Source organism: Spodoptera frugiperda, chromosome 25, assembly GCF_023101765.2.
Source record: "Spodoptera frugiperda isolate SF20-4 chromosome 25, AGI-APGP_CSIRO_Sfru_2.0, whole genome shotgun sequence".
NCBI classification, from domain to species: Eukaryota; Metazoa; Arthropoda; class Insecta; order Lepidoptera; family Noctuidae; genus Spodoptera; species Spodoptera frugiperda.
The window spans coordinates 18473232-18493701 of record NC_064236.1 but is presented as its reverse complement, the minus strand read 5'-3'; the positions used below and the strand labels follow the sequence as shown (position 1 = coordinate 18493701).

Genomic DNA, 20470 nt, shown 5'->3' with positions numbered 1-20470 from the left:
AAAAATGTGTCAAGTATGAAGGTATGGGTTAGTCGAATAATGTAAAAAAATATAAGGTATCGTAAATTCACTAAATTGAAAATAATGATCTCTAGAGTGCATATAATTTACACAATATTTTAATAAGAGATACCAATAAGTTTCCTTTGAAATACTAGTAAGAATAATGTAAAAATATTTTGGACCTACATCCCGAATACAAATAGGCAGCGGTGGCTCAGCAGATGGAAACATGCTGTCATGTAAGTATACATACATTTAAGTAATAATAAGTATATTCTGTACTACTATCTAATACTAATGGGTTCCTAATATATGTATATAGCAAGAGAAGTAGGAATTGGATCGGTAAATGAGCAGACACGCCTTATCGTAAGCAATTAACGCATAACCAGAGGAGTACCAAGTGTCTGCCTAGCCATTTTGGGGAACTGGGCCTTCGGTAACCTTACTCACTCGGCTGCACCACTTTTACGTAAATTTATGTGTTTTAGGTCTTCGGGTTCAATCCCCGAGTGTTGTTGCTCTACGTGTCCTAATAGACTTTGATGATTCTAATTTATTTACAATCTAAATTCAACCTAAAATTGATTCAGAATAAGATTGTTTCAATACAGTCAAGCTGTTAGGCAATAGTAAGATGAACAGTTTTATTAATTCTGTTTAACAGACTTGCAAGTTCGTTCCTTGTAATACTGATCACCAGTTGTTTTTTAAATATGTAGATATTATCATTGCAGTTTGCTTAAATGACAAGGTTACCGCGATATAATGTTGATGACTTGTATAAGCTGCCATATATAAAAATTAAAGATGCATATGCATTGCCTGGGTTCAATTCCAAGGAATTTAGGAATATTTACTTTTTGGAAAGCATTGATTTCCTTATCGTTGTTACAAACGCCTGACTTTTTGTAATAGCAATACGCCTATCAGGATTTAAAGAGATGCTGCTATGTTAAATAATGTAGGTCTACTTGTAGGTATTTTAGGAAATGGCACCAGATATAAAATAATTTCGTCTTGCGCGTGTATTGTCGGTTCAGTCTCAGGTCACACGCTCGACATCTCGGCCTACGTCCCCCTTGGGCTCCTTTCAGACATCCAGGTTCGTCCACGTGCATCGCCACCACGTCGACAGAACCAAGTTATCCAATAACGTGCCCGTTGTCGTGAGTATTTTTTTTAATAGGTACGTCTACACGGTTAAATATTATATACACTCGTGTCTGTCAATAAACGTAACCACACAATACTTATGTGTGGTCAGTTACCATCGAAGTCAATAAAACATAAAAAAAAATAAAATAAAAAAGAACAATGATTTTTTAAACAATACAATTAACAAAAGCACAAACCTAATCATTAAAGAGTAACCATGGAATTTCTTGCTCTTTTAGTCTAAAAGTGTAGATAGCAATGCTATTACCACAAAATCTTCAACTGGGTCGACGTGTGTTATTTTTTTATTATCTTGGTATTGAGTGTAACTCCATAGGAATTTACACTTGACTAACTAAATGCCACTATACTATGTAAGTACTTTTCTCCACTTATGTTGTAAGTCCCATGTCAGTGGGTTAGTCTGTTGCCATATACTGGACACAATTCCAGACGGGCAGTTATATTTTGCCCAACCTGGGGATCGAAACCGAGACTCTTTTGTGACTACTCAACCAACGACGTAGTTTATATTGGTGTAATAAATAATTTGACTTGACACTGTGTAAACAGATGGCCTTGCTTGACTCCGGGAGAGCGACGTGGTTATTTTGGAAGTCCTGCGGGCGCTATGAGGGGCGAGCATCTAAATTGACGATTAAAAGGTGAATGTAGCAATCCTCCACGTTGTTACCTTCACTGTCACTTTGGACTTCAGAGTGACACGTGCGCCGTTTCTTTTTCGGTGGTGCTGGCCGCGGCTGACCGCGAAAGACCGCGACCGCGACCGCGCACCGGAGACGGCGAGCCGCCTTTGTCAGACCCGGGCATTGAACACGAGGCCCTTTGCGACCACTCGATCAACAAGGTAGTTTATATTGGTTATATTGGTCTATTTAAAATCAATGATTTGACTTTGACTTGACACTCTGTGTAAACAGATGGCCTTACTTGACTCCGGGAGAGCGACAACGTTGGCCTGCGGGCGCAATGAGGGGCGGGCACCTAACTGACGATTAAAAGGTGAACGTAGCAATCTTGTGTGGGGTTACCTTCACTGTCACCTGAGGGTGACACGTGGTCCGTTTTTTCCGGTGGCGCTGCCGCGGCTGACCGCGACAGCGCACCGGAGACGGCGGGCCGCCACCGCTTGGCTCGCGGCGCACGCCCGCAAGTGTTGCGCCCTTAATCTTCAGGTAGGTTACGAATGTAATGATTGGAGACCGGATTATATACATTATGCAAGTGCCAATCAATTAATAAACAAGGCTAAATACGAGTATGTGACAATAGTATCTTTGATGTGCCAAATATTTTTGATGCACAATAAAGATTTTCGAAAGTATAGCTGAAGTGTCTTGCCTTTTGCCACAGTGCCTAAAGTCAGTTTGATTGAGGATAATCTAAATCTGATTCTCACCTTATAGCTTCCTAATCTTTCTATGCCGATATTGGATGTAATCCGGTCTGTATTAAATGAGCACAACATGTATTTATTTAACGAATTGTTCTTATTTCAGGATTTTCACATCTAATATATAAAATTCTAGTGTCACAGTTTTCGTTGCCATTCTCCTCCGAAACTGGCTTGTTTGCAATTAATATCTGAAATTTCTCCTACACTTTTTAAATACCTATCTTCTAAATACTTATTTATTTTGTTACGATATTTACAGAGAAAATATATGAAGATTTCCTATTTTCTTTTATTGTAACTTTAGCTAAATAGGTAATTTAGGAACAGAACTAAATAGCTAAACCGAGATTGTGGAATGCAGGTACAGTGAATAGGTAATAATAAGTCATCAGAAAAAATCGAGTGTTAAAAAAGCATTCCAAACTTTGTTCTTATCAATTGAAACATTAATATAATGATAACTTCACGGTTTTATACCCCTGGAGAGGTAGGCAGAAGCATACGTACATACATAATAATATTATAAGGCGCCCGGGTACAACACGCTCCTTATCGACTGAGACATTTTTGGAAAATCGAAATTCCCATTAACCTTTTGCCTTGTCTTTGATTTGACGTTTAACTTGGGCATCGAATCTGAGATACCTTGTCCAAAATTATTTTACTTATTAACTAGATTGATTCCTTTGCAGCTCATTCTAATAATCCCTGTTTACACAATTTACTAATAGAAGCTTATTTTATTTATTCCAACAGATTAAATTGCGGCCAACCCACGCATATTTCTAAAGAAAGCTCTTGACGAGAAGGCTCGCATTTTACCCCTCCCAGGTAGATTTAAAAAAAAATACTTATTTTAATAATTGAGACATTTACATATGATTACATTTGTAAGGCAGTCATTTTAAGGTTACCAAGATATAAAGTAGAAATTCATCTCTTAAAATTGTCTTTAAAACAGCATGAGATCAACGGTTATTCTCGATTTCATGTTAACTCAAGACGATGTTTGATTTTCAGACCTTGCTGTCCTGAACCACCCCGAGAAAAAGATGAAGACGACTCAACGTGAAATTCTTCCCGAGGGTAAGTTTTGTAATTATAGATAAGTCCTAAAATATAATAAGAACATTTTGTAGGGTAGTATTTGATTTTGTTTTCTTTCTCTACAGCCGTTATTTCTGTTCGAGTGACTAGTACTTCGGACCTGGACGACCTCTCAACCTATTGGACAAATGACAACGGACAGAATGAGATAATCTAAGTTTAGTTTATAGGTTTAGTGAGTGTTATATCTCACCAATATCGACTTGGACGATTCGACACAGCTTTTGGATACAGAATCCGACATTGCGTATCTGTGTTAGTGTGGATTTGTTACTTCACACAACACACCAGAGAATACGCTTTGATAATACTGTGCGCAGACTGTGATACGTCTGTGTACGACTCCCAAGGCTAAATTAGTGCACGACACTTCGCGAGCACCACAAAGTAAACGTTTCATCTTGCCATCATTTTTGGGAGAGATTTTGCGGAAGTTGTACTTGAAGAACTTACTGCCGCACCACCGGACATACGCCATCATACCACTTGATTGGTATGACAACGCTCTCCAGAAACCGCTTCTGGAGAAGATATAATGTTTGGACCATAATTATTATCGGTCCCGATATTATTGCTGAAGTTGATTTGCACGCTGTGGCCAAATGTAATCTGCTACGCAGTAGACTGGACCAGCTGGAGCAGCAACTTAGTCAAATATACTTACATAATGTTAGCTTCAACAACAAGAGTAACTAACTTAAGTAAATTTGTTCGTATGACATACAAAATATGGTCGTAAATTGAATCGCTGCGCAGAACAGCTAATATAACTATGTGTTAAACATTTTTTCTTAATAGGATTAAATATGAATAATCGATATTGTAACGTTACTAAATATCATATTATACCTTGTAATCTTAGGCCATGAGTAACTAAGTGGGCATGTGAGGTGTTACAAAATTAAGTTTGCTAATGTTTCACACTTGTCCCTTTTGTTTTTAAAAATATGGGTAAAATAATAGAATCATATGAGCAGGATAGGTGTCATAGCAAACTTATTAAAAAATGTAATATCTTATATACTTACTTAACGTCACTCAGCTCTCAAGATAAGTACAGTTAAAATTCTGGCTAATATTCCATATAATAAATGTATTAGTTGATGTCAAAGTTGAATCGTTTCATTTTGAGTCCGCTTCCTTGGTATTAGTTTGCTAACCCCCGGAACATCAGGTAAGGATCATTCTTATGTATTTTCGTGTTTTGTTCACTTACTAATCTCACACTAATAATACACTCTGTGTAAACAGATGGCCTTACTTGACTCCGGGAGAGCGACAACGTTGGCCTGCGGGCGCAATGAGGGGCGGGCACCTAACTGACGATTAAAAGGTGAACGTAGCAATCTTGTGTGGGGTTACCTTCACTGTCACCTGAGGGTGACACGTGGTCCGTTTTTTTTTCCGGTGGCGCTGCCGCGGCTGACCGCGACAGCGCACCGGAGACGGCGGGCCGCCACCGCTTGGCTCGCGGCGCACGCCCGCAAGTGTTGCGCCCTTAATCTTCAGGTAGGTTACGAATGTAATGATTGGAGACCGGATTATATACATTATGCAAGTGCCAATCAATTAATAAACAAGGCTTAATACGAGTATGTGACAATAGCATCTTTGATGTGCCAAATATTTTTGATGCACAATAAAAATTTTCGAAAGTATAGCTGAAGTGTCTTGCCTTTTGCCACAGTGCCTAAAGTCAGTTTGATTGAGGATAATCTAAATCTGATTCTCACCTTATAGCTTCCTAATCTTTCTATGCCGATATTGGATGTAATCCGGTCTCTATTAAAAATGAGCACAACATGTATTTATTTAACGAATTGTTCTTATTTCAGGATTTTCACATCTAATATATAAAATTCTAGTGTCACAGTTTTCGTTGCCATTCTCCTCCGAAACTGGCTTGTTTGCAATTAATATCTCTAATTTCTCCTACACTTTTTAAATACCTATCTTCTAAATACTTATTTATTTTGTTACGATATTTACAGAGAAAATATATGAAGATTTCCTATTTTCTTTTATTGTAACTTTAGCTAAATAGGTAATTTAGGAACAGAACTAAATAGCTAAACCGAGATTGTGGAATGCAGGTACAGTGAATAGGTAATAATAAGTCATCAGAAAAAATCGAGTGTTAAAAAAGCATTCCAAACTTTGTTCTTATCAATTGAAACATTAATATAATGATAACTTCACGGTTTTATACCCCTGGAGAGGTAGGCAGAAGCATACGTACATACATAATAATATTATAAGGCGCCCGGGTACAACACGCTCCTTATCGACTGAGACATTTTTGGAAAATCGAAATTCCCATTAACCTTTTGCCTTGTCTTTGATTTGACGTTTAACTTGGGCATCGAATCTGAGATACCTTGTCCAAAATTATTTTACTTATTAACTAGATTGATTCCTTTGCAGCTCATTCTAATAATCCCTGTTTACACAATTTACTAATAAAAGCTTATTTTATTTATTCCAACAGATTAAATTGCGGCCAACCCACGCATATTTCTAAAGAAAGCTCTTGACGAGAAGGCTCGCATTTTACCCCTCCCAGGTAGATTTAAAAAAAAATACTTATTTTAATAATTGAGACATTTACATATGATTACATTTGTAAGGCAGTCATTTTAAGGTTACCAAGATATAAAGTAGAAATTCATCTCTTAAAATTGTCTTTAAAACAGCATGAGATCAACGGTTATTCTCGATTTCATGTTAACTCAAGACGATGTTTGATTTTCAGACCTTGCTGTCCTGAACCACCCCGAGAAAAAGATGAAGACGACTCAACGTGAAATTCTTCCCGAGGGTAAGTTTTGTAATTATAGATAAGTCCTAAAATATAATAAGAACATTTTGTAGGGTAGTATTTGATTTTGTTTTCTTTCTCTACAGCCGTTATTTCTGTTCGAGTGACTAGTACTTCGGACCTGGACGACCTCTCAACCTATTGGACAAATGACAACGGACAGAATGAGATAATCTAAGTTTAGTTTATAGGTTTAGTGAGTGTTATATCTCACCAATATCGACTTGGACGATTCGACACAGCTTTTGGATACAGAATCCGACATTGCGTATCTGTGTTAGTGTGGATTTGTTACTTCACACAACACACCAGAGAATACGCTTTGATAATACTGTGCGCAGACTGTGATACGTCTGTGTACGACTCCCAAGGCTAAATTAGTGCACGACACTTCGCGAGCACCACAAAGTAAACGTTTCATCTTGCCATCATTTTTGGGAGAGATTTTGCGGAAGTTGTACTTGAAGAACTTACTGCCGCACCACCGGACATACGCCATCATACCACTTGATTGGTATGACAACGCTCTCCAGAAACCGCTTCTGGAGAAGATATAATGTTTGGACCATAATTATTATCGGTCCCGATATTATTGCTGAAGTTGATTTGCACGCTGTGGCCAAATGTAATCTGCTACGCAGTAGACTGGACCAGCTGGAGCAGCAACTTAGTCAAATATACTTACATAATGTTAGCTTCAACAACAAGAGTAACTAACTTAAGTAAATTTGTTCGTATGACATACAAAATATGGTCGTAAATTGAATCGCTGCGCAGAACAGCCAATAAAACTATGTGTTAAACATTTTTTCTTAATAGGATTAAATATGAATAATCGATATTGTAACGTTACTAAATATCATATTATACCTTGTAATCTTAGGCCATGAGTAACTAAGTGGGCATGTGAGGTGTTACAAAATTAAGTTTGCTAATGTTTCACACTTGTCCCTTTTGTTTTGTTTTTAAAAATATGGGTAAAATAATAGTATCATATGAGCAGGATAGGTGTCATAGCAAACTTATTAAAAAATGTAATGTCTTATATACTTACTTAACGTCACTCAGCTCTCAAGATAAGTTCAGTTAAAATTTTGGCTAATATTCCATATAATAAATGTACTAGTTGATGTCAAAGTTGAATCGTTTCATTTTGAGTCCGCTTCCTTGGTATTAGTTTGCTAACCCCCGGAACATCAGGTAAGGATCATTCTTATGTATTTTCGTGTTTTGTTCACTTACTAATCGGGTCATATTTTTTTCAGATGAACGAATGATGATGGCCTCATCCAAAATATGAAAACGCCGAGGAGTCAGAAGACCGCGCCCTACACGCGATATATATGTCATGCCATGCCCCGACCCCAGGACACGCTACAGTGCCGTGTGGTGCCCGGCCGGAAAGAATAGCACCACCCCCAGTTCTCGTGGGTGTCGTAAGAGGCGACTAAGAGACCTGAGACTGTGCAACTCAAACACAGCTCAGGGTCCAGTCGGGGACCAGTCCTGACAGACAACATTCCATTAGTTAGTTTGAAAAAGAACATAAAATCAGCATCATATTATGTTTTGTAATGGTTTCACGACTTCTCTTCACTGTCCTTATGACAGTTTGTAAGGGCAATGGGTAATGTTGGCCCACATCTGAATAGGAATAAGATATTCCTCAATGGTTTAGGTATTCTTATAAATAATAAAACTTAGTATTACATCTAAGTTAAAGGTCTGTATTTGGTAGGTAGTACCTACTTTCAATTTGGGACTGTTATCACTTGATTACAAGTTGATAATTGATTGGCAAATCAGTCCAAATCCTTAAATCAATATTCGCATTCGCAAATATCATCGGCAGATATTAGCATTCGCATTCGCGAATATCGTCGTCGGATATTCGCATTTGCTTTCGCGAATATTGACGGCAAATATAATGTCTAAAATGACAATGCCAGATCCTGCCCCACTCAATTTCATCAATGTACAAGAAATGTAAATTAATCAAAATTATGCAATGAAAATAGGATCCTTGTTTACTGAACTATTATTCTGATACACTTGCGGATAAAAATTAGGGAATAAAAATAATTAAAAAATCCCAAGTATTTACGCGACCATTTGCGATTCTTAGTACGCATACACGAGGAACAAAACGAGTCATTAAATAAATAAAAAAAGATTTATTAATGTAATGTGTACGGATTTTAATTTGAATTAGGTATAAATATACACTGTTAGCAATTTTTTTATAATATATATTATAATGAATGCATATTCTAATTATTATTTCGTGTTTGAACGTTAGTGATTAGATGTAACGAAACGTCATTGGCGTGCGTGCGTCAGTTATGTATATCTAAAATAGTCCAGTCATTTGGTAGTTTTACCTGGAAAGTTTTCCGGGAGTTTTGAAAATTGGTGAATTTATAGATTTGGGTATGCTCTTTTCGAATTTCAACTTTGCCACCTCGTACAACCGCCGCTCGCGCCGCCATATTGAAAAAATGGCGGCTAAAAATGGTTTTTTATTAATATCTCCGTTCCGACGCATTTTACGAAAAAATATTTATCTACAAAATTAAACTAGAAAAAATTTCCTACAATTTATGTATTGATAACTTTTTCATAAAATCAATAGTTTTTGGCGTACGAGCGCCGCAAAGTATTATTCATCTGCACCACCACGTGCACAAACAATGTGTGTTGTGCAGCAACGACTGTCGCAACCGAGGGCTGGGCTCGCTGTCATTGCAGAGGTAAGTCCCCTGTTTGAGGAGTGGCTAGAGAGGCACCATGGCGTCCTCACCTACCGCCTGACGCAGGTGCTTACCGGACACAGGAGTTTCGGTAGGATCCTGTTTTTGATTGGGCGGGAGGAAACGTCCGGGTGTCATCACTGCGAAGACCGCCCGGAGGACACAGTGGAACATATAACATAACACATATAACATCAGAAACAGGAACCTACCGAAACTCCCCTGTTTGTATAACACACATTGTTTGTAAACGGTTTTTTATTAATATCTCCGTTCCGACGCATTTTACGAAAAAATATTTTTTTACAAAAGTAAACTAGAAAATATTTCCTACAATTTATGTATTGATAACTTTTTCATAAAATCAATAGTTTTTGGCGTACGAGCGCCGCAAAGTATTATTCATCTGCACCACCACGTGTACAAACAATGTGTTTTTTTTAAATGTATCAATTCTTAAAAACTAATTATGATATCTCGTTCAAACCAATTTTCTTTGAAAGTTTCCATTAAAATCTACAGCATATATTTTTTTTAGTTTTCTTACTCACTTATTTTAAAAGTTAGAGGGCAGGACACATTCGATAGACCTCATTTTCCACTTTGGAAGTGTCTATCTTTCAAACAATTGATTTTGACGAAAAATGGTTTTAGGAACCATGACGTATTTTTAATGGCCTATCCATAGACAACGATCACGGATAGGTTAGACGAAAAAAAAATTTTTTGAAGAGGTGCAGTGACTGCGTGCTCTCCACCCTCTATCTCGGAAACGGTGCACCGTATAAAAAAAAAGTTTAGACAAAAGTTGTAGAGAATTTTGTATTCTACAATATTGGTATTAAATGCAACTACCAAAAACCCATAGGAAATGAGATATTTCCAAAAAAGCGCAAAATAACGTTTTTTGGGACCTTTGGACCTTAAAATTTAATAGTTGCTTACACCCTACCATATGCAGGTTTTGAGACAAGTTTCAGGCAGTCAATATACAAGTATATACAAAATTACAGCTGGGTATCTCAAATTCCGAGGTGAAATCCTAATTTGACTGGACTAATAATACTTTGCGGCGCTCGTACGCCAAAAACTATTGATTTTATGAAAAAGTTATCAATACATAAATTGTAGGAAATTTTTTCTAGTTTACTTTTGTAGATAAATATTTTTTCGTAAAATGCGTCGGAACGGAGATATTAATAAAAAACCGTTTTTAGGTGCCATTTTTTCAATATGGCGGCGCGAGCGGCGGGTGTACGAGGTGGCAAAGTTGAAATTCGAAAAGAGCATATCCAAATCTATAAATTCACCAATTTCCAAAACTCCCGGAAAACATTCCAGGTAACCCCCTTTTTATCTACCAAATGACTGGACTAAAAGTCATTCTTTGACATTCGCTCTGTCTGTGCTGTTTACATTGTTGTTTCGTTATGGCATTAAAAGTAGGATTACTACAGTCCATATTGGTGTTGACATTCCTTCCTTTCATAGCTAAACACCCTAGGATGGCATTGTAATGATATAAAGCACTTAATTTAATTATTTCTACCATAACAACTGCAATTAACCTAAACTGGTACCTAACCTAAATGTAATACCGGAGCTCCGGGTCGAAAAGCAGGAGTAGGAACGGGGTGGTTTTTAGTCAGTAAGAGTCTGACACTCCCTCTCGCCTTGCCCAAGGCGGGAGAAGTCATTGGATGATTTTCACCCCTTAAAAAAAAACCTAAATGTAATATTTTGTTCTTAGATTTAGATAGAAACTGCAACTTCTAAAGGCTTTTAATCATGTTTTTAGTTATCACTAATAGAGCAGCAATAGAATGCTAGGCAAAGCTCTATAGAGATTCTGGCAATGTCAGAGTATTTTCACATCATTCGTACCGTAGCCACAAGTTATTCAATTTAGTTGCTGGTCTGAAAATAATTGTTCACAGACGCATTGTACATAATTCGCTAGTCACACTTTATATTTCTATGAATTAATTACACAAACACTATCGAACAAACAAACAAATACTAACACACAGACCATCGTGCAATGAAAGTGGAGTGACCGAACCATGCCGATTCATTAAGTTTACTTGTTTATTGGTTAACAATTGGGATACTTTCTTTATAATTACTTATGTTAAATTGCACCAAATTTTTGCAAATACTATTACTACTACTACTCCGAAATACTATTACTATACTACGAAAGATTGATTGTTGTTTAATACCTTATATCAGGGACTGCATACCGGTATAAATTTCTGTACATTTTTTTTCTGTATGACGTCATACCATAAAAATTCTATTATTCAAAAATAACAGTACAGATATTCAAACAGAAATGATTCGTGTATCTTAATTATTCTTGTATCGTATAATTTTGGTACATAAGTATATAACAGATGATTAGGGTAGCGGTAATTTATCTATATTATATTGATATTCTTATGAATTATCGGTTATTCTCGATTCTTTAGCTCATCTGTCCTCCTCTCTCCTTATTCCTTCGTGCACTACAGTCCACACGCCGCGCCATTATTCTGTGGCCGCGCGCCGCCTCGTATTTCGGTACAGAAATAAAGTGGTATCGGTTAAAATAATTGTTGTACTGAAAACATCTTAACAGAAATTAGTTCAGTACATATATTTGAGTACTCATATTTCTAATCAAATTTTAATATCTGATACCGAAATTACGCTTCAAAAGCCGGTATACAAATAAGAGTAGTGAAGTTTTACTAGTACTATTTAAATATTTTATACCGATATGCAATCCCTGCCTTATATTATTGTAAGTATGTAGATATTTTTGATTGTTGTTTAATAGCTTATATTAAACAACAATCAATCTTTAATTATTTAATATGTTACTAGCTTGTTTACGATTAAACAACAATCAATCTTTCATTACTTAATATGTTCCTAGCTTGTTTACGATTATTTTAGATTATTGACGTGTAAAAGTATTATTTTGGAACAAACTTGTCTTGCAAATATAAATATCATTTATCATATTACGGAAAAAAGCAAGCTAGATAACGTCATAATGTTGAATCTCGTATAAAGTGGTCGCATTTGATATTTCGTAATCAATATCGAAAGCATCTCAATTGATTAACCAATAAAAGAGTTTTTGTCTGCAATTGTGAATTTATTCTAGTAATTATGTAATAGAATACGTCGCCCCGGCAGTAAGGTAGCTCTCTGATGGTTCGAACATTGAGTGCCAATATAAAGCGGCTAGCGTGACTTAAATCTGAGCACGAATAAAAACGAGTACACACTGATTCCTGTTGTTCCAGCTGGAGAGTTCTTAACGAATTGTTTGTGGAAACATGTGCGCCAAAAATTAAATACACAGATTAGGCCCAGAATTGTTCCACACTAGAATTGACTAGTTTCCTAGGTCAAAAATAAATTATTTTAACTTTTCAATACAATATCAGAATATCCCAATATAATCGTACTTTCATTCATTCATTTGATGTCATCAAATACTTAATTTTTCAATTATTTTTGTTAATTATTGCCAAATAAATATGCTATTAGACGCAAAAAAAATGACGTCATCAATTTGCAATCTCCTACAAAATTCATAAAAAAGTATCGTTTTAGATATTTCTCTATAGTATTGAATTTGACTAGGTAGTTGGAAATAACCGCATTGAACCAGATGCAATGTTTGTGAAATCATATTTACAGCATAGTGGGCACTAAATATTCGTACTGCACCAGGTGCTACTCTCCTGTTGGGGTAACGCACTCGTAGCTGAACGTGGTTTCCTTTGTTTCAGGTAAAATGAGTGACAATTAACGGGAAAACCACAAAATGGTCTAAAATAATGCTTAACACAATAAACGCCATGGTGGCAAAAGTGACCGTCGCTAGCGGAGGATTTACCTTCAACTGATTTTGTTGGCAGTCAAAGTATTAAACTTCCGATGAGAAAAGTCGGACGCCGCCCAGGTCTAGGTAGGTTCTTAAACTTAAAAGTAAAAAGATGCACATTTCTAGCACACACATATAGTACAATTAACATTGTTTTATGACTGAAACATAATGATATCAATCGTTACTCTCCGGTCTCTTATTAAACCGTGACAATGTTTTAATTTCCAGAACCACATCTGCGCGCACGCAGCTCCCTGAATTGGGCCTGACAAAACATTTTTTAGGAGTGAGACTATCTTCGACGGTAAGTTTCAAAACTAAAACACAAGTCAAAGCAAATAATTATTTATTTTCTATAATATATTTTCTATAATTATATTTTCAATTGGTCCCCAGTTCGACGCGGTCGAGTGAGAATTACCTCGGATCATGGAAACAATTGGGACATCCTGGACTACCTCTCAGCCTATCGGCTAAATGACAACGTAGTGTCCACAGAACGAGACAGGCTGAACCAGCTGACAAGATTAACCTGAAAATATCGTGGCATTTGAAATCATTTGTGAATATTTCATGTCGTATCTAATTCGTTTTATAATAAATACGTACCAGTCTAAATTAATCTTGAACCGTTTCATTTTGAGTCCGTATTCTTGGTAATCCTTGCTAATTCTTGGAACATCAGGTAAGGATCATTCTATTTATTTATTTTTATGTTTTGCTACATACTAATCGAGTAATGTTTTTTCAGATAGACGAATTGAAGAATAGAGATGGCCACATGCAAAATGGTAGGTAAGCAGAGAACTAGTCAGTTGAATGTGTCACTCGTGGTAGAGTGAAACTAAACATTAATGTTGTTCTTCTTTTTCAGGAGGAGGAGAAGGAGGAGTCAGAAGATCGCGCACTTATATCTACATCATAGGACACAACACGCGCTACAGTGCCGTGTGGTGTCCGGCCGGAAAGAATAGCACCACCCCAAGTTCTCGTGGGTGTCGTAAGAGGCGACTAAGAGACCTGAGACTGTACAACGTAAACAGCTCAGATGACAAATATGGCGATGCCGTGGGAGTTCCAGTCCTGACAGAATTAACATGAGGACAGAATAGATCTTGATCTGGTCACTCTGGCTATAACAAATACTAATAACATTGCTAATGAAACCTGCAAACGAAGCTTGATCTAATGGAAAGGAGCTGGAAAGCAAGTAAATAGGAGAGTAAAGGAGTAGAGAGAGAAGGGAAGGAGTAGAGAAATAATAGAGCAATGAAGGTTACACCAAGGTATTTTTAATTTTGATTTTTTTCGAAGAAGAAAGATTTATTACAATTATATTTAATAATATGCACATTCACAACTGTATTTTTTGTTGCAGCTGGAGAGGAGTTCTACATGAAGTCGAAGTATTGATTGTAGGAAAATGGAGGAGCTCAGTATTTAGGCCATAAATAAGAAAGAGGATACTTGAGGATTTAAAATGTAGGTAACTAATAATGTTTTTTTTTATGTTAAATAATAGGCCGACGTTTGGCCGCTATCTCGCCTGATGGTAAGTGATGATGCGGTCTACGATGAAGCACGTCTGCCCATAAGTAACCTATTCACTCGGGCTTTGAATGCACCCAGGTTATACCCATCAGGAAACACAGACTCCGGCAAGGAGTTCCACTCCCTAGCAGTTCGCACAAGGAAGCTTGAAGCGAAGCGCTTCGTGCGAGTGGGTGGGATATCCACCATGAAACGGTGACGCTTCGCCGATTGTCTTGTGGTTCGATGATGGAAAGGACTAGGAGGAATCAAGTTGTGCAGTTCCCCCGCACACTCTCCGAAATGTATCCGTCAAAAAACGGAAAGGCTTGCGCCTGTGTTTCAGGCTTTGAAGCCGGGCCTCCACAAGCGCATCATCATTGATGAGCTTCTTGGCACGCCTTTCAATGTGTTCGAGCGCACCCAGCTGGTATTTAGCCGAGCCGTCCCAAAGGTGAGAACAGTACTCCATACATGACCGAACCTGCGCTTGGTACAGGCTCAGCAGTTATTTCGGTGTGAAATACCGTCTCACCCTCGAGAGGATACCCAACTTCCTACCAGCCAGATGCGCCTTCGACTTTATATGTATAAGAGCCGAAGTTTAGCGTTGGCGATAGAGTTACGCCCAGAAGCTCAAGATGATCCGATATTGGAACGGACGCAGCACCCCCGCTACGGCATCCGCACAAGCTGACGGGTCACTGGATGAGAAGCAAACAGGCCGCCAAGGATAGGATGCAAAGAAAGATCGCATCCCATCCCAATCTGCTGACTTGTACTGCCAGATCCGCCGAGATCCTCTGGGACAAGGATCCTGCGGGGAGTGTGTGGATACAGATTTCACCAGACAATGGTCAGAGCTACCCAGGGGTGATAAAACTGACACTGAGTAGCTGTCTGGATCAGTTGTCAGCAGAAGGTCTAAGCAGTTGCAGGGACGCCCAAGCCCCCCCATGAATATCCATCGGGCCCTCTCGTCCGGTCGCCAACCGGCACGATGGCGTATCCATGGGATTTTTCGCTAATTGGGCCCCCTACTATCTGCGGTCGGCCAGCGGTGCACCGTGCCTAGGATCCCGCTACCCTCCGCGACTGGCCACCCGATGAAGCCACACCAGCGCGCGCCAGATCGGTCTACCCACAGTGGAACAAACATTTCGACCCATCCTCTCATACGGCGTCACCGAGCATCGTGGCGGAACACGGCTAGGCCGCTTGGCGAAACGATTTTGCTCGGTGGGTGGTCATAATGCCGTCGGCCGAAGCCTACCACCAAAGTGTCACCTGGTTAGCACCACCCGGAGGCCACGTGTAGGGGTTCATTTTTATGGGTGCTCTCCTACGGACGAGGCTGACTCAGCCTCCAAAATTCTGAATTTTGAAATGACTGAATTCAATAATAATCTATCATGCTATTATTATTATGTGTCCAAATTGTTATTTATAAATTATCCTGTTTCTACAGGTTAGAAACTGAACCCGTAGAAGAAGAAGATCGAAGACATCGTTCACATGCAAGGAGAACAAGAAAGAAGCTGCATTGATAGAAGTTTCAGACGAATCCGAAAGAAAGCAGTGATTACGGTAAGTGTAGAATATTCAGAATTTAGTTATTTGTATCTATAGAAGAAAGAAGAACGAACATGTATTGAATGACAGCGGAGAGAAAAACACGGCAAGGCAAGAAGCAAGTAGCTTCGTTCTTTTTACCTCTTCAGGTCCCTCATCAAAGGGATATGAAGATGAAAAAAGAGCGAAGCAAATACACCTGGTGTAGAAGAAAGAAGATAAATATAAAGCCAAAGAAGAACTATGATAAATTTACAGAAGTAGAAAAAAGAAGATTAATACGTATTGTGATTGTGTAAATTCAATTTGATGTTTTCAGTAAGAAGAAAGAAGAACGAATGAAAACCATGGAGGGTATAGAAGAATCCTGAACTAATCATTAACTGGAAAGATGAAGAGAAATTCGGAATTAAGCAATACCCATATAAAGTTAAGGAGAAATCAGAATTAAGCCGTTCCCAAGAGCACTGAAGAAGAAATATGATATAAGCTTTGCAATGAGAACGTCACCGTCTGATGAAACAGAATCCAGAATTACGCCGTACCCAAGGAAGCTATAGGAGAATCTAGATGTATGCTGTACCTAAGAAGCTGAAGAAGGATTCAGAACTACATCTTCTGATGAAACAGAATCCAGAATTATGTCATACCCAAGGAAGATATAGGAGAATCCAGATGTAAGCTTTACCTAAGAAGCTGAAGAAGTAACTAGAATTTAAACATCTGATGAAATAGAATCCAGAATTATGCCATACCCAAGGAAGATATAGGAGAATCCAGATGTAAATTTTACCTAAGAAGCTGAAGAAGTAACTAGAATTTAAACATCTGATGAAATAGAATCCAGAATTATGCCATAACCAAGGAAGCCATCCCGAGAATCCCGATCTAAGCTTTACCTAAGAAGCTGAAGAAGGAATCAGAACTACATCTTCTGATGTAACAGAACCCAGAATTATGCCAAACCCAAAGGAGCTATAGGAGCGAGATCCACATTACACATCACATTTAAACCATGACGGTAAAGGAGAATGCAGTACCACATTTAAACCATGACGCTAAAGGAGAATGCAGTACCACATTTAAACCATGACGGTAAAGGAGAATGCAGTACCACATTTAAACCATGACGGTAAAGGAGAATGCAGTACCACATTTAAACCATGACGCTAAAGGAGAATGCAGTACCACATTTAAACCATGACGGTAAAGGAGAATGCAGTACCACATTTAAACCATGACGCTAAAGGAGAATGCAGTACCACATTTAAACCATGACGGTAAAGGAGAATGCAGTACCACATTTAAACCATGACGGTAAAGGAGAATGCAGTACCACATTTAAATCATGACGGTAAAGGAGAATGCGGAACCACATTTAAGCAATGAAGGATTTAAAGATTAACTGAAACCAGGAATTTAAAAGAGAAATTGAAACCATGACGCTAAAGGAGAATGCAGTACCACATTTAAACAATGACGGTAAAGGAGAATGCAGTACCACATTTAAACCATGACGGTAAAGGAGAATGCAGTACCACATTTAAACCATGACGGTAAAGGAGAATGCAGTACCACATTTAAACCATGACGGTAAAGGAGAATGCAGTACCACATTTAAACCATGACGGTAAAGGAGAATGCAGTACCACATTTAAACCATGACGCTAAAGGAGAATGCAGTACCACATTTAAACCATGACGGTAAAGGAGAATGCAGTACCACATTTAAACCATGACGCTAAAGGAGAATGCAGTACCACATTTAAACCATGACGGTAAAGGAGAATGCAGTACCACATTTAAACCATGACGGTAAAGGAGAATGCAGTACCACATTTAAACCATGACGGTAAAGGAGAATGCAGTACCACATTTAAACCATGACGGTAAAGGAGAATGCAGTACCACATTTAAACCATGACGCTAAAGGAGAATGCAGTACCACATTTAAACCATGACGGTAAAGGAGAATGCAGTACCACATTTAAACCATGACGCTAAAGGAGAATGCAGTACCACATTTAAACCATGACGGTAAAGGAGAATGCAGTACCACATTTAAATCATGACGGTAAAGGAGAATGCGGAACCACATTTAAGCAATGAAGGATTTAAAGATTAACTGAAACCAGGAATTTAAAAGAGAAATTGAAACCATGACGCTAAAGGAGAATGCAGTACCACATTTAAACAATGACGGTAAAGGAGAATGCAGTACCACATTTAAACCATGACGGTAAAGGAGAATGCAGTACCACATTTAAACCATGACGGTAAAGGAGAATGCAGTACCACATTTAAACCATGACGGTAAAGGAGAATGCAGTACCACATTTAAACCATGACGCTAAAGGAGAATGCAGTACCACAATTTTGACCATGACGGTAAAGGAAAATGCAGTACCACATTTAAACCATGACGGTAAAGGAGAATGCAGTACCACATTTAAACCATGACGGTAAAGGAGAATGCAGTACCACATTTAAACAATGACGCTAAAGGAGAATGCAGTACCACATTTAAACCATGACGGTAAAGGAGAATGCAGTACCACATTTAAACCATGACGGTAAAGGAGAATGCAGTACCACATTTAAACCATGACGCTAAAGGAGAATGCAGTACCACATTTAAACCATGACGGTAAAGGAGAATGCAGTACCACATTTAAACAATGACGGTAAAGGAGAATGCAGTACCACATTTAAACCATGACGCTAAAGGAGAATGCAGTACCACATTTAAACAATGACGGTAAAGGAGAATGCAGTACCACATTTAAACCATGACGGTAAAGGAGAATGCAGTACCACATTTAAACCATGACGGTAAAGGAGAATGCAGTACCACATTTAAACCATGACGGTAAAGGAGAATGCAGTACCACATTTAAACCATGACGGTAAAGGAGAATGCAGTACCACATTTAAACCATGACGGTAAAGGAGAATGCAGTACCACATTTAAACCATGACGTTAAAGGAGAATGCAGTATACTAATGCGTAACATTAACCGGCGGAGAAGATTAATGCATAACCTTACAAGATGGAGAAAATGAAGGCCTAAACTTACACGGCAGAGAAGGAGAAGGCCTAACCTTACACGGCGGAGAAGATGATGGCGTAACCTTAAACCGCGGAGAAGATGAAGGCGTTACCTTACACGGCGGAGAAGGAGAAGGCCTAAACTTACCCGGCGGAGAAGATGAAGGCCTAACCTTACAAGATGGAGAAGATGAAGGCCTAAACTTACCCGGCGGAGAAGGAGAAGGCCTAATCTTACACGGCGGTGAAGATGAAGGCGTAACCTTACACGGCGAAAAAGAAAGAAGATGATGGCGTAACCTTACACGACGGAGAAGGAGAAGGCCTAACCTTACAAGACGGAGAAGGAGAAGGCCTAACCTTACACGGCGGAGAAGATGACGGCGTTACCATACACGGCGGAGAAGGAGAAGGTCTAACCTTACACGGCGGAGAAGATGAAGGTCTAACCTTACACGGCGGAGAAGATGAAGGCCTAACCTTATAAGACGGAGAAGGAGAAGGCCTAACCTTATAAGACGGAGAAGGAGAAGGCCTAACCTTACACGGCGGAGAAGGAGAAGGCCTAACCTTACACGGCGGAGAAGGAGAAGGCCTAACCTTACAAGACGGAGAAGGAGAAGGCCTAACCTTACAAGACGGAGAAGGAGAAGGCCTAACCTTACACGACGGAGAAGATGAAGGCCTAACCTTACAAGACGGAGAAGATGAAGGCCTAAACTTACATAACGGAGAAGGAGAAGGCCTAACCTTACACGGCGGAGAAGGAGAAGGCCTAAACTTACACGGCGGAGAAGATAAAGGCGTTACCTTACAAGATGGAGAAAATAAAGGCCTAAACTTACACGGCAGAGAAGATGAATGCGTTACCTTACACGGCGAAGAAGAAAGAAGATGATGGCGTAACCTTACATGATGGAGAAGGAGAAGGCCTAACCTTATAAGACGGAGAAGATGAAGGCCTAACCTTATAAGACGGAGAAGGAGAAGGCCTAACCTTACACGGCGGAGAAGGAGAAGGCCTTATCTTACACGGCGGAGAAGATGAAGGCGTAACCTTACACGGCGAAGAAGAAAGAAGATGATGGCGTAACCTTACACGACGGAGAAGGAGAAGGCCTAACCTTACAAGACGGAGAAGGAGAAGGCCTAACCTTACACGGCGGAGAAGGAGAAGGAG

At 38.8% G+C, this 20470-nt stretch overlaps 2 long non-coding RNA genes across 8 annotated transcripts; both read left to right on the top strand.

Annotated features, from left to right (window-relative positions):
• The first annotated feature begins 1883 nt into the window (after positions 1-1883).
• LOC118263844 (uncharacterized) lies at positions 1884-13761 on the top strand. 7 transcript variants are annotated; one of them, XR_007706988.1, is made up of 9 exons: positions 1884-2029; positions 2103-2357; positions 3335-3409; positions 3599-3664; positions 3751-4667; positions 7512-8226; positions 13042-13220; positions 13368-13443; positions 13536-13761. It is a non-coding gene; the product is annotated as an uncharacterized LOC118263844 (long non-coding RNA). The 7 variants fall into 7 exon arrangements; XR_007706985.1 differs by lacking the exon at positions 13368-13443 and having other exon boundaries at positions 1885-2029; XR_007706989.1 differs by lacking the exon at positions 13368-13443 and having other exon boundaries at positions 1887-2029; positions 7512-7930.
• A 66-nt stretch (positions 13762-13827) lies between these two features.
• On the top strand, positions 13828-19265 carry LOC118263874 (uncharacterized). The gene is made up of 5 exons (XR_004782624.2): positions 13828-13930; positions 14014-14425; positions 14518-14621; positions 16138-16256; positions 16561-19265. It is a non-coding gene; the product is annotated as an uncharacterized LOC118263874 (long non-coding RNA).
• Positions 19266-20470: the final 1205 nt, after the last annotated feature.